This window comes from Lemur catta, chromosome 4, assembly GCF_020740605.2.
Source record: "Lemur catta isolate mLemCat1 chromosome 4, mLemCat1.pri, whole genome shotgun sequence".
NCBI lineage: Eukaryota > Metazoa > Chordata > Mammalia > Primates > Lemuridae > Lemur > Lemur catta.
Genome location: NC_059131.1, coordinates 79,308 through 93,104, shown reverse-complemented (window position 1 = coordinate 93,104; position 13,797 = coordinate 79,308). Strand labels below are relative to the sequence as shown.

At 39.9% G+C, this 13,797-nt stretch overlaps 1 long non-coding RNA gene across 2 annotated transcripts in view; it reads right to left on the bottom strand.

The window, feature by feature from the left end:
* LOC123636548 overlaps positions 1 to 13,158 on the bottom strand; it is a 32,150-nt gene extending 18,992 nt beyond the window's left edge. Inside the window, exon 1 of one of the 2 annotated variants that reach the window (XR_006734605.1) lies at positions 12,969 to 13,158. This is a non-coding gene — a long non-coding RNA (uncharacterized LOC123636548). Of the gene's footprint in view, positions 1 to 9,612; positions 9,711 to 12,968 lie in introns of those variants that run through there. The other variant, XR_006734606.1, reaches the window with a different exon arrangement.
* Positions 13,159 to 13,797: the final 639 nt, after the last annotated feature.

Sequence of the window (13,797 nt, the reverse complement as noted above, 5' to 3'; positions counted from 1 at the left end):
AGAAGAGAATGGGAGACGACTGATATTGCATCTGGGGTTTCTTTTGGGGGCAGTGAAAATGTTCTAAAATCAGATACTAGTAACAGCTGCAAAACCTTGTAAATATACTAGAAACCACTGAACTGTATATTTAAAGAAAAAAGTCACTGGAGCCAATTTACATGTCACTTTGTTCAAGTGAGGAGTCAGCAGAGGATTATTTTTGTAGCTTCTATTTAAAATTATCAATTTACAAAGAATTTTCAATGATTCCTGATTTTTCCATGTGTCTCCCCTTCCTTTGCGACTTTCCCCCACCCTCTAGGAAAGTTTTCATCATTGTTACTGTTACTATTAACTTTTAAAAGTATCTGTTATGGACATTTTTCAAGCACAAAAGTAGAGAGAATTATATAAGCCTTTTGTGCTACAATAGTTCATTAACATGTGCCATGTATTTTAAATCTAAATTATTTTCCTGAAATTGCCAAGACCCAGGCCACAGCCTGAGGCATGGCTAATCACTCAAACCTGCCAGGATGGTGCTGGGCCAGTCATGTAACACTTTCAGGCTAACTTTGGGTGAATTCTGGCAAACTATTTCCTTCACTCACAATGACATTTCTCACATTTCCCCTTCACTATCTTTGAAGATAGGATGGGCAAGGTAACTAGTGACCATTACATCACCTAAGGAGCAGGATTCCATAAAAAAGGAAGTGAAAGAGTGAAAACAATGCACGTCGTTAGACTGTTTCAGCTTTTGTCCTTTCTCACAATAAAGTGCCATTCTCCTAAGTGATATAATGTCTAGTTAAAGGGTAAGGCTTGATAAAGTATAAAATCCATCCCCATATACACTAAAACATACCCAGAATGTAGAGTACAAATATTTAAAATGTAAGGTAACTGAATATATTTAGTTATACTTTACTAGTGTGTTGCTCTTCCAAATGTAAACTATATTTTTAAAATAATAACCAGTTTACTGCCTTGAAGCAGTTCTCAGGCCACAGTGCAGGGACAGAGAATCCAAAAGGAGTCTGAGGACTGAGTTGCAGAGACAGAGACCAGAGACTGAAGTGGCCAATTTTCAGTTTAGCCTTTTTTCAGAGAATTCAGATTTTTCAAAGCCAATTATTTTCTATGATTAATACTTCAGATTCTTTTGCTTTCCTATTATTTACAATATTTAGGATAATTCTATGAAATGGTACCTACTTAAGAATACTGACTCACAATAGTATAGCCACCTAACATTTTCTACTCTGTTCAAGATCAAATTTTATAAAAATATTCTCTTTAAAATGTAATTCTAACAGCAGCAATTAAGAATATAATTCTTGACTGTATCTGATAATCTGAGACTGAGAAAATGATGTGTATTTAGAAAATTTGACTGAACACACTTTAAAAACACAGAACTTTGTGTGTTATCCCCGAGGCAAACTGAGAAGACAGAACACTAACACCACTGGGAATCCAGCCACCTGGGGAAGGGCCATGTCATGCAGTGGGAGAAGCAAATAAAGAACATGGACCAGACTCTGCTGAACACCCTGTCAACAGTGCCAGCCCAGGGAGGCTTCCCTGTCACTTCCCAGATGTCCCTCCTCCTTTAAAACCCATCTGCCATGCACCTTGACTTTGTGAAACTGGTGGAGAATTATGAACCTATATTAAAGAGGAATTAAAGAAACCTGTGGAAATTATCACAACTGTCTAGGTCCTAGGATCACTATGAAGCCTCAAAATGCTTGTATGAGAAATACAGTTAGTGAGGAGTGAACACAGATATTGTCCAGTAGTGGCTGAAGCCACAGTAAGTCTTGCAGCTCAAGGACTTCTTCCCAGGGCAAAGGAAGTAAGTAATCTTCTAGAGCTCAACTGAAAGACTTTGAGTCTCCTCCTCTGGATGGCCATACCCACTGAACCACCTGTAGGTGGAAATGCCACCCCCAATCTGAAGGGACAGGAAGAATCATCTGAAACCCAGACAAACGCCAGGGAAAAGAGGGGGCTAGCCAGAGAGCAGGGCAGAGCCTGGAAAACTTTCTGAGGTTGTCTCATCATGGACTGCAGATGTGACCCCAAGACGGCTGGTCTGACTGCCCTAGGGAAAGGCTTTCAAGCTTTTCTGATTTTCGTACAGGATTATGAGGAATCCAGAGCACTGAGGGCAGAAGGGGCAGGAACACCACACTGCTGCTTTTCAGTCCAATTACTGGAATGCCCAGACATTCAAACTGGATGTCAGCCTATCTCCTGAATATTACCTACCTCAAGATATGGTACGTATTTACCTGTGATTATAGCTATATCTGAGCCCATCAAGGAACATCAGTCAATGATACTTTTGCTATCCATCTTACCTAGCAACACAGTAGCATTTCCGAGGAACCTGAAAAGACTTAAGGCTTTCTTCCAGGATGCACTTATTTTTCAGGTTGTGTTTTTTCCCCCCAGGTTGTTTTGATTATCGTCTTTTTTTCCCTAGGAAACTTAATTGATCTGATTCTTGAAAGAGAATTTCTGAGATTTAGAGCTAAAGGTCCCAGGGTACACCATTTTCTATAATCTATTCCAAAAAGAAATATTTAAAAAGAAAGCATGAATACCACTTAGAAAAATAAAAAATTTGAAATGTAAACGTTTAAAAAAGTGTAACTTTTAAAACTTAGAGCTTAGATCCATCCCCAGAGATTCTGGTTTAATGTTTTTATAAAACAAAATTTAAAAAGCAATTTAGATGCTTACTCATGATTGAGAACCAGCATGCTAAATATTGTTTCTTCCTAATGTGACTTGTGTAGCACTGTCACCTAAAATCCCAAAGAATTCATTTAAAACAATATGGTACAAATACTACTGTAACTAAGGCTTACAATAGTACATTTTTAATCAGCATTTGTCTAAAAATGCAGATGAACTGAGAGAAAGTCCAACTTTATGTTAGAGTGCTGGTCGTTTGGCTTTTAAGTCACTTGAAAGTAACTGGGACTGGCCGGGCGTGGTGGCTCACACCTGTAATCCTAGGCCTCTGGGAGGCCGAGGAGGGTGGATTGTTCAAGGTCAGGAGTTCGAGACCAGCCTGAGTGAGACCTCGTCTCTACTAAAAATAGAAATAAAAATTATCTGGACAACTAAAAATATATATAGAAAAAAAATTAGCCTGGCATGGTGGCACATGCCTGTAGTCCCAGCTACTCAGGAGGCTGAGGCAGTAGGATCGCTTAAGCCCAGGAGTTTGAGGTTGCTGTGAGCTAGGCTGACACCAGGGCACTCACTCTAGCCTGGGCAACAAAGTGAGACTCTGTCTCAAAAAAAAAAAAAAAAACAAAAAAAAAAAACAAAGTAACTAGGACTAAAACTAATTTTATTTGAATAGTCCTTAAAAAAAATAAAATTTAACTTTCAAATGATTGAAATGGCAGTTTCTTGCCTGAAACAAACCAACATGAATATTAATCACAAGTAAGAGGCTTCTTAAGATTGTGTAGAACATATATGTGAAGAGTGGTAAATAAGTAGGTATTTCAAAAGAAACATTTCAGGTATGTTGATATTAAGTGATATTAAACTTGGTATTTCCAAACATATAAGAGAAATGATAAATTATAAGTACAGTAGAAAAAAATTACTTTAGACTTTATATTGTCTATAATTTAAAAAGACAACATCTCTAATGGTAAATACACCTCCTCCCAAAACCTATTAAATTTGCCATCAATGGAAACCCCAAATAAATTATTCTTATTTTTTGACTGGAAAGTTAAAACAGACATATTTTATATTAATTGGGGAAGTGCCCCATGTCAAAATTCATTTGAAAATTAAGGACTTGCTCTCTCAAACAGCATTTTTCAGATGCACTTTTGAGATACAAAAAACAAACAATAAGCAAGTAAATCAAGAATCTACAAAAAGAGAAAAGTAAAAAATTCATAATAGCTTTCAAGTTCAGAGAGCTTCTCTATACTTAGCCTTTGTTAAAAAATTTCTTTTTAAAAATCTTTCCATAGCTATCAAATATGAGAAAATCATTTAATAACCCACTGGAACATTGCTATTGATGGCTGTCAGGATGCTCTGGATCTGTGGATGCTATAACTCACTTGGTCTGTTACTCTCTTCACCACATGCTTCTCATGAAAGGGTATTTTATTTTATTTTTATTTTTTTTATTTTTTTTTTTTTTTGAGACAGAGTCTCACTTTTGTTGCCCGGGCTAGAGTGAGTGCCGTGGCATCAGACTAGCTCACAGCAACCTCAGACTCCTGGGCTTAAGCGATCCTACTGCCTCAGCCTCCCGAGTAGCTGGGACTATAGGCATGAGCCACCATGCCCGGCTAATTTTTTTGTATATATATTTTTAGTTGGCCAGATAATTTCTTTCTATTTTTAGTAGAGACGGGGTCTCACTCTTGCTCAGGCTGGTCTCGAACTCCTGACCTCGAGCGATCCACCCGCCTCGGCCTCCCAGAGCTAGGATTACAGGCGTGAGCCACCGCGCCCGGCCATGAAAGGGTATTTTATTTTAGATGACAGTGCACACCTAATGGAATTCTGAAGCCTTAGCATTTACCGCAGCTTTCAAGAAATTAGCTATTTCAATCTAAATTGAACTTATCCAGTAGAAGGCATGTTAAAAGATTCCTCAAGACAATGACTTCCCCTTTGAAGACAAGAATGCTTTAATGTTGGAGTTAATTCCAAGTGTTTTCAAACATTTTTCTCCATTACATAAGTATTAAAATAAAGATCATAGGTCTCCCCACCTCCACTGCTCCTGCCTCAAGTTATCTTTATAACATGAGCTACCATAGTGACAGCAAGAAAATGAGCCAATTACCCACACTTGTTCTTAGATTGCCAGCTATCATCACCAGTGAAACTGGAATTAACCAGAATTTTATGTGAGGAATGTTTTGATTATCAGGAGTTTCCTAATATCCCTGCCTTTCCACCTTCTGCTTCTGTAGGTAGAATGAGCATAGTTTTTACATTTTGTTAATATTACATACTTTTGCAGACTTATAAAGATACATTGGGAAGATGAAGGCATATCAGTACAAAGACCCAAGAGGTTGATGGGTTTTAGGGAGACAGAGTAGCATAACATACTACAGGTTTGGTAGTCATCATACACATGGATTGAAACCAATTTGATTATCTCTGTGTGAACTTGGGTGCCAGCAATTTAACTGTGTCTCTTCCCTTATTGTAAAATCGTTGTAACAACATTCCCTTCATGATGCTGTTGTGAAGACTAAATGGAAAATATACATTGCCTAGTATGGAAGATGCTCAATGATGGACATCTTTAAAAAAAGACCGTAGTGCCACAGGCACTGTTTGTGATAAAACTTAGCTTGCTAGAAACTGCTTGCAAAGTGGACTTGCAAAGTGATCTAATGTGCATGGTCAAATTAAAATGTATATAAGTCAGATTCTCTTGCTATAAACCATCGTATCTAACTGAATTTTTTTAAATAGTATTTTTAATTCCACTTATGAGAATGTGACAAACTCTCAACAGAAATCCATTGAAAAATATTTGTATATCTTGCTTTTATGTCCATATGATAAATGCTTAAACTAAGAAAGAAGATCCTACATTCTTTGAATTATATTTTAAATTTATTTAACATACAAGCTGACCAAACTGGAAAAAAAAGCACTAAAACTTTTAAATGGGTCTATGTTTCACTTAAATGCTCAGATAATATCTGGAGAACATATGTTTGATATTTAATACAGGTCTACTTTTTAACAGAGTACTGTAAAAAATTAACATAAGAAAGTTGCTTTTAGGCTTGGAGTGGTGGCTCATGCCTGTAATCCTAGCACTCTGGGAGGCTGAGATAGATGGACTGCTAGAGGTCAGGAGTTCGAGACCACCCTGAGCAAGAGCGAGACCCCGGATCTACTAAAAATAGAAAGAAATGATCTGGATAACTAAAAATATATAGAAAAAATTAGCTGGGCATGGTGGCACATGCCTGTAGCCCCACCTCCTTGGGAGGCTAAAGCAGTAGGTTTGCTTGAGCCCAGGAGTTTGAGGTTGCTGTGAGCCAGGCTGATGCCAGAACACTGTAGCCAGGGCAACAGAGTGACACTCTGTCTCAAAAAAAAAAAAAAAAAAAAGAAAGAAAGAAAGTTGCTTTTAAAAACCCGCAGGTGGGCCGGGCACGGTGGCTCACGCCTGTAATCCTAGCCCTCTTGGAGGCCGAGGCGGGTGGATCGCTCAAGGTCAGGAGTTCGAGACCAGCCTGAGCAAGAGTGAGACCCCCGTCTCTACTAAAAATTGAAAGAAATTATCTGGCCAACTAAAAATATATATATAAAAATTTAGCCGGGCATGGTGGCGCATGCCTGTAGTTCCAGCTACTCGGGAGGCTGAGGCAGTAGGATCGCTTAAGCCCAGGAGTTTGAGGTTGCTGTGAGCTAGGCTGACGCCAGGGCACTCACTCTAGCCCGGGCAACAGAGTGAGACTCTGTCTCAAAAAAAAAAAAAAAAAAACAAAACCCGCAGGTGGTTAATACGGTAAAATCTCAAAGTTACAAATTAGAATAAATTTTAAGTCATCAGTGGTAACACCTCACAAATAATCTTAACTCAAATACAATGTATCTTACTTCAGATTCTGTTCCACAGTACCCTGCACTTACTCTCTTTTGTTACACTTTATTGTGCTTCCTTCAGTAATTGTGTTACTCTGAACTATAAACTCTGCAATGGCAAGAACTCTCTTATCTTGTTCACCTCAGCAGCTAGCAAGTGTATGGCACATAGCAGAGTTCCAATAAATAACAATGTATTAATAAATGAAGTTAAGACATTAAAATTGCATATATTCTACTTGTACAAAAATGCAATTTTTAATGTGATTTTATGAAAGATTTAATTATGAAGCAACTTGAACTATAAAAGCATTTATTTAAAATAAAACTAGCTTACCTACTATACTTATTATTCAGTTTAAAAAATAAAACTTTGTGTACAAGTTTTCAGCAACACATTTTCCAACTAATGTATAAGATAATGTGATCTGGAAATATATCACTCTCATCTCTGAAGAACACATAGATAAGAGTCTATATGACTCCTTTAAAACTCTGATGCAACAGTATTCTATTACCCTCATCATTTCTCTTTTTAATTTTACATAAAGACAAACTTTTAGCCATTTATGGAGCAAACACTCTGGACAATTGCTGATGTTACCAACTTTAAGTGCAATCTGCCACATACCCAGTGCAAACGTAACTTTCCAATGACTTAATAGTGTGAATAAATTACTTCAGTGTTTGCACATAAGGGTATTTCTACTGCTATCTGATCAAACACATTTAAAAGATCTTACCCTGCACCTTAATTGTGAAAATACATTCCAAGATGCTAAATTTCCCCTAAAAGAAACCTGTGTTAAAAATCAGAATACTACTCTGAAATAGAAAATATACAAAAAACAAAGATTAACTAAATATCTAAATAATTTGTTGAATTGAGTTAAATATCTAATTTGCTAAATTTCCCTCCTAAAATATGTAATGGATTATACAAGTACTAAAAAAAATTCCAAATAATTTTTATTTTATAGACTATTTCTTTCCATTTGTAACTAATTTTGATATTAAAGCTTATATAGCATTTTCACAATACAAACTAAATAACTTTTTATGAATTTCCTACAGAAAAAACATAACAGCAGGTACCTACACACACAGAAGCTCTTTCTTTAAAGCAATAATTCATTTCTGTATGTTTTAAAAATTAAAGTTAAGCCGTGATTACTCAAAAAGACTATTTTATTGAGTATTTAGATTTAGAGTCTTATGTCCCTCCCATTATCTTCATTTCTATCATTTACCTCTTATTCCAGGGATTCTCAAACTTTCATGTGACATGGATCACATTCTCTCTCAAAACATCTGATTCACCCACTTCTCTTCTGCTTGTGTGTTTTTCTGTTTGTCCTGCAATGGGAGGGGATGAGGGGTGTGCTACAAGGTGAACCTTCCATAACTTAAAGGAGGACTGCTATGCTTTTAAGATGATAATACATAAGGGTTTTAAGTGAGATAATGTATGTAAATAATTGCACAGTGGCTGACATACAGTAGATGGACAATACATGATATTAATATATATCATTATAACTCATCTGTGTTATAAAATTGTAGACACCAAAACATTTCAAAAACCAAGACTACTGGGGGGCAAAACACTGATAACCTGCAGTGCAACCTCTGCACAAAGTCTCTGCACCAAAGCAGATTCATACTTGTTTTGAAATGTGACAGTGGTACTGCAAGTAACTAACTCAAAGTTATTACATGACAGATACAGGTAGACACTGAACTCAAATCAGTTACTTTTTACTTCTTGTGAAAATTCCTAGTAAAAATGTTGGTAAGGGATTAAGGACGATCAAATGAAGAGGTGACAAAGATTTTCTTTATTCAAAAAGTCTGTTTCAAACAAATATAAAACATACAACCTGAAACAATTACAGACAGGGTGACAGATGTGGAGGGAAATATTAATTTAAAACTAATGGTTAAAATAAGAACTCTCACAATGCGTATTTCAGATATTTGTATTATTCGTCAAAGATTGAGTCATGATAAAAAACATTAAAATTGCTTCAGGTAAACAAGCCCTCAGGAGTGTAAGGAATGCTTATTTTCCAACATTCTGAGATAACTACTGTGCAAAAGCAGAGATTCAGATGTATGTCATGAGAGTTAAATACAAATTAATAAGACAAGGCATATCGTATGTGAATATATCATACCATAATTTCAGATCTCATCCCTTTCCACACTAGTTTAATTACTATTTTCCTGAATTAGATTTGACTCATAAACCACCTTGAGTACCTTCTATGTATGTGACAGTCCATTTTCTTCTTCCTTCTATTCTTAATATGACTTATAAAAAAATAATAAGAGCACACTAGGAAAAGCAAAGCAGAAACAAAGCAAACTAAACACAGAAACTGTCTAACTTCTATCATAGGAAACAACAGTCAAAATCAATGATGAATGAGGTTTTAGGTTATTTATGAATTTCATTTAAATCCATGCTTTGGGCACATGAGGTTTCAAAACCTAAGGTACATGGTACTTGAGCTCCAAATACTAAAACTACCATTTCTAATAGGCAACTTTTATACTGGCAGCTTTTAAAAAATAGTGACGGGCATGCATTACACATATTCCTTCTCCTAGTAGAATGAAGAAAAAACAAATAAATTTAGAAAGAATTCTTAAGGTTAGACTGTCACTGGGAACACAAGACAGCCTATATCAGAACACAGTACGGAAATACCTTTATTGAGACTACAGGTTGAGGATCTGTGTTTCCTAAATCAACTTGAAATTAATGTATTGTAAGAAGGAGCTCAACTTGTGTTTACCTATCTTTGCTGTGCTCATTATGAGCCAGGCACTGTTTCAGGTGCTTTAAAAATGGTACCTCATCTAATCTTCACAATAACCCTATGAGTTTGCTGCAATTACTATCCCCCTTGTTTTTCATATAAGGAAACTGAGACAAGGCATGGCAAGTTAAAGTGATTTGCCCAAGGTCACTGTGCTAGTAAAGGACAGAGGAGAGATTCAAACCTGAGCTGTTGTGTCTCAAAGTCTGTGCTCTTCATCATTTTGCCATGCTACCTCTAATGACAAAGGAAAAAAAAAAAAAAAAAGCCAAACGAACAAAAAACCCCCTATCACCCTGTAAAAAAAATTAAATAGTAAATTCAAGTTAAGGTTTGCAAACAGTGAAAAGTTTTTAACTATCAAGGATAAGACTATTTTCTCCATTTTTTTTTTTTTTTAAGACACAGCCTCTTTGCTTAAATGTAATGATGGTCTCTGTGTAGAATTCAATTGAAGGACAAGGAAGACAAAGACAATCTGACATCAGAGCATTAGGGCTTTAAGTAAGCAAGTTAGAGCAGCATTTCATACTTCTATTACAAATGTTAAAATTCTTAGTTCGCTCCAATTAGTGTCTCAATTAAGGTATGCCAAAGGGTATGAATGCCCATATTATACATTATCTGAGCAACCCTAAAAAGAAAAAAGGGGGGGTTACAAAACGGTAAGAGTTCAAACAAACATATGTCATTTACTGAAGCATGCAAGATGATATCTATTCAAAGCACCAACATAACCACATCCTAGGAATGTTTAGTATGAACTAAAGAGCTAAATTTTAACATTTTAATTGATTTTTCTTTGTAAAGCTGGAAGGACATGTATGCTTATTTAAATACCTCACAAATGGTAATTGCAAAAATAAGGTGCCCAATTTAGAGAATGTAAAAGGGAGATTCAGTTTTCACATCAGCAATTTCTACAGAAAACAAAGACATTGTAAAATACAGAAATCCTCTTAATCTCATACTTAAATAAGAAAAATATTTTGATTCTGTCATAATTACAAACTATATCTTCTGATCTGATTCTGTATCCTGTTCATCTTATAAAGATGAGTCAACCAAAAATAATGACTGTAATGTAATCTGCATCAATTAGTCAAAGACAAGTAAAATAATATGCCTGTACAGAAAATCATATTTTATCTCCTGCATGTACAAATCAGACATTCAGAAGAATTACAAATATGACCTTGCCTACCAGAAAGCACTCAAACCTTTAAACTTTTAAAGTACAACCAACATTCTCTCTCTGATAACTTCAGACCATTAATTAGAACCAATGACCCCAAAATCTGAAAAGTTTAAACGTTCCATTATTAGTAAGCTGATACTACTGTGCTTCTCAGTTTAAAAGTAAACAAGTAAACATTAATTTTCTGCCTGTGGACAAACAAATTAGATTATTTTTAAGAATTGTCTTGCCTCATGAGACACAGCGACTGTGGGGTGCAGAATGCCACAGTGAGGCAGAGCAAGGACCCAGGACCTTCCTAAAAACCCAGCCTGCCTGTAGGATGCCCGCTCCTTGAGGGGGCCACCTGGGCATCACTTCCAACCTCACAAACATCCTTATTACCAGGGACAATGTTTACACTTTGTATGACATAGGGTACTACATACTCAGGATAGGACACTGGGGACTGTGTACACACTGCATCTGACAGTGGGTGCTGGGTACACAGCTTATGTGACAAGGATACTACATACACACCAAATATGACATCAGGTACTACAGACACACTATATGTGACACCAGGTACTGTGCTAGGTACACACTGTATGACACTGAGTATTGCATACATACTGTACATGACAGCAGGGTACCTTGTACACACTGCATAGAGCATCAGGTACCGCATACACACTGTATATGACACTGGGTTGGGTACTGCATGCACACTGGTACTGTATGTGTACAGCATAGAACACCAGATGCTGCACATACACTGTATATAACACTGGTTATGTACACAGGGTACACAGCAGAAGTGACAAGGATACTGTACACACCATATATGACAACACTTATTACATATACAATGTATAGGATAGTGGGTCCTGCATACACACCGTATATGACAATGGGAACTGGGTACACAGCAAAAGTGACAAGGATACTGTGTACACACTGTATATAACACCAAGTACTATGTACACATTGTATGTGATGCCAGATGCTATGTATATAATGTATATGACACCGAGTACTGTGTACCCAGCATGACAAAGATACTGCATACACAGCAGTCCTATGTATATGCTATATACGATACATTGTATACTGCGTACTCAGCAAGACAGGGATACCATCTACACGTTATATGACACTTGGTACTATGTACATACCCCATGATACCAAGTACTATGTATATACTCTATTTATGACACTGAGTACCGTATGCACAGCATAAGTGACGAGAATACTCCCTACACACCATGTATGACATGCGGAACTATGTATACACTGTTGTATATGACACCAAGTACTTCGTATACACTGTATGAGACAACCGGTAGCGCTTGCATACACAGCGTGACAAGGACAGTGTGTACACACAGTACAGAACACTAGGTACTATGAACACACTGTACATGGCATTGGGTACTGTGTAATACTCTATATGACACTCGGTACTGCATACACAGCTTAAGGACAAGGATGCCGTGCACACACAGCATGACTCTGAGTACACACCACATACAACCCCGCACAGGACGCCGTGTAAAACACCAGGTGCTGTGCACACACCGCAAAGCGCCTCCACAGCCTGGCTCTGAAGAAAACCGCGAGGGAGGACAGAGCAAAGGACAGTTCGCGGCCCGGCCGTCCCCAAGGAGCCCCCTCGTCCCAGCGCGGCCCGGCAGCTTCTCCCCAGAGCTCCGGCGGGAGGAGGGCGGCGGACCCCACGGGACAGTCCCGGAGGCCTGCGAGGACCCGTTGAGGCAGCGGCGGCCTCACCCCCGGGATCGCCCGCAGCCCCCGGGACAGGCACGGACCCCCGCCTGGCCTCGGCCCAACCCTGCGCCGCGGCTCCCACCGCCCACGGCGCCCGGAGACTGCGAAGCGTCCTCTCCTCTCCGCCGTCCACACGCCGGGCCCGCGCTGCCGCCGGCCCCACCGCGCACGGCCGGAGGCCTGGCCGGGCGGGCGGCGCGGGGCCCGGCGGACGTGATCACGCGACTATGCAGCTTCCCGGCCCGACCAGGCCCCGCGCCGTCCTCCCGGGCCTCCGCCCCGCGCCGCCGTGCTTTCCCCACCATTATACTCCGGCTCCGCCGCCGCCACGCCCGGCCCTCCCTCCGGAGCCGCCGGTTCCCGCCGCCCGGCGCCTCTGGGGCCTGAGCCGGCGCCAGGCGGGCGCGGGGGGCGCCATGTTGGCAGCGCGTCCGCACTGTCTGTGTGTCCTCCGAGCGGTGGCCGCGGCCAGGCAGGAAGTTCAGCGCCGTCGCCGGAAAGGTTGGCGTCCCCGCGGGCCGCCCGTCCCTGCCGCCCGGCCGGGCTGTGCCCGCCAGAGCCCCGTGCGCCGCTCCTACCTCCGCTCCGTCCCAGCTCCGGCGCGCTGCCCGCAGCCGCTTCAGCGCGTTCCCGCGCAGCCGCACGCGCCCTCCGTCCGCACGCGCGCCGAGGGGCAGCCGGCTCCGCGGTCCCAGCGCCGCTGGTTCTGCAGCCACAAAACCGGCCACCTGGTTCTAGCATCTTTTTAATCCGTCGTCAGGAGGAATTGCAGACAGGTGCTGCACTCCCGTTCTGTGCACAGGCAAGCAGCACCTCAACAAGAACAGGACCAGCCCTTGCCAATTTGGCAAGAGCACCGCAAATTTGCGTTCCAAGTAGGTTGTCTATCAGTCAGTCAGTCTGCATCTGACATCTAACGGGAGGAGACCCCGCACACCTGTGGTTTAAGAAAGTATCAGCGATAGGCATACTTTTATAATGCTCGCATATTTTCCCTCTTGTCCTTTCTCCCAGGAGTTTGGAAGGAAGACATTTTGGCTAAGACGTCTTGCTCTCATCATCAGTGGGCACGTGCACCTATACTTAGTTCCAGTTACCAGCAGTCAAGTGAGGTCTGAAAATAGGCGAGTACAGTACAGTAAGATATTTTGAGAGAGACCACAGTCACATAACTTTTGTTATAGTATTTTGTTATAACTCTTCCATTTTATTATTATTGTTGTAAATCTCTTATTGTGCCTAATCTATGAATTAAACTTTATCATAAACATGTATGTGTAGGAAAAAATCATAGTATAAGTAAGGTTTGATAGTATCCTGGTTTCAGGCGTCCACAGGGGGTCTTGGAACCCCTACAGCTTAAGGGGGGACCACTATACCTGAGAATCATCAGAAAGAGACTGTTCT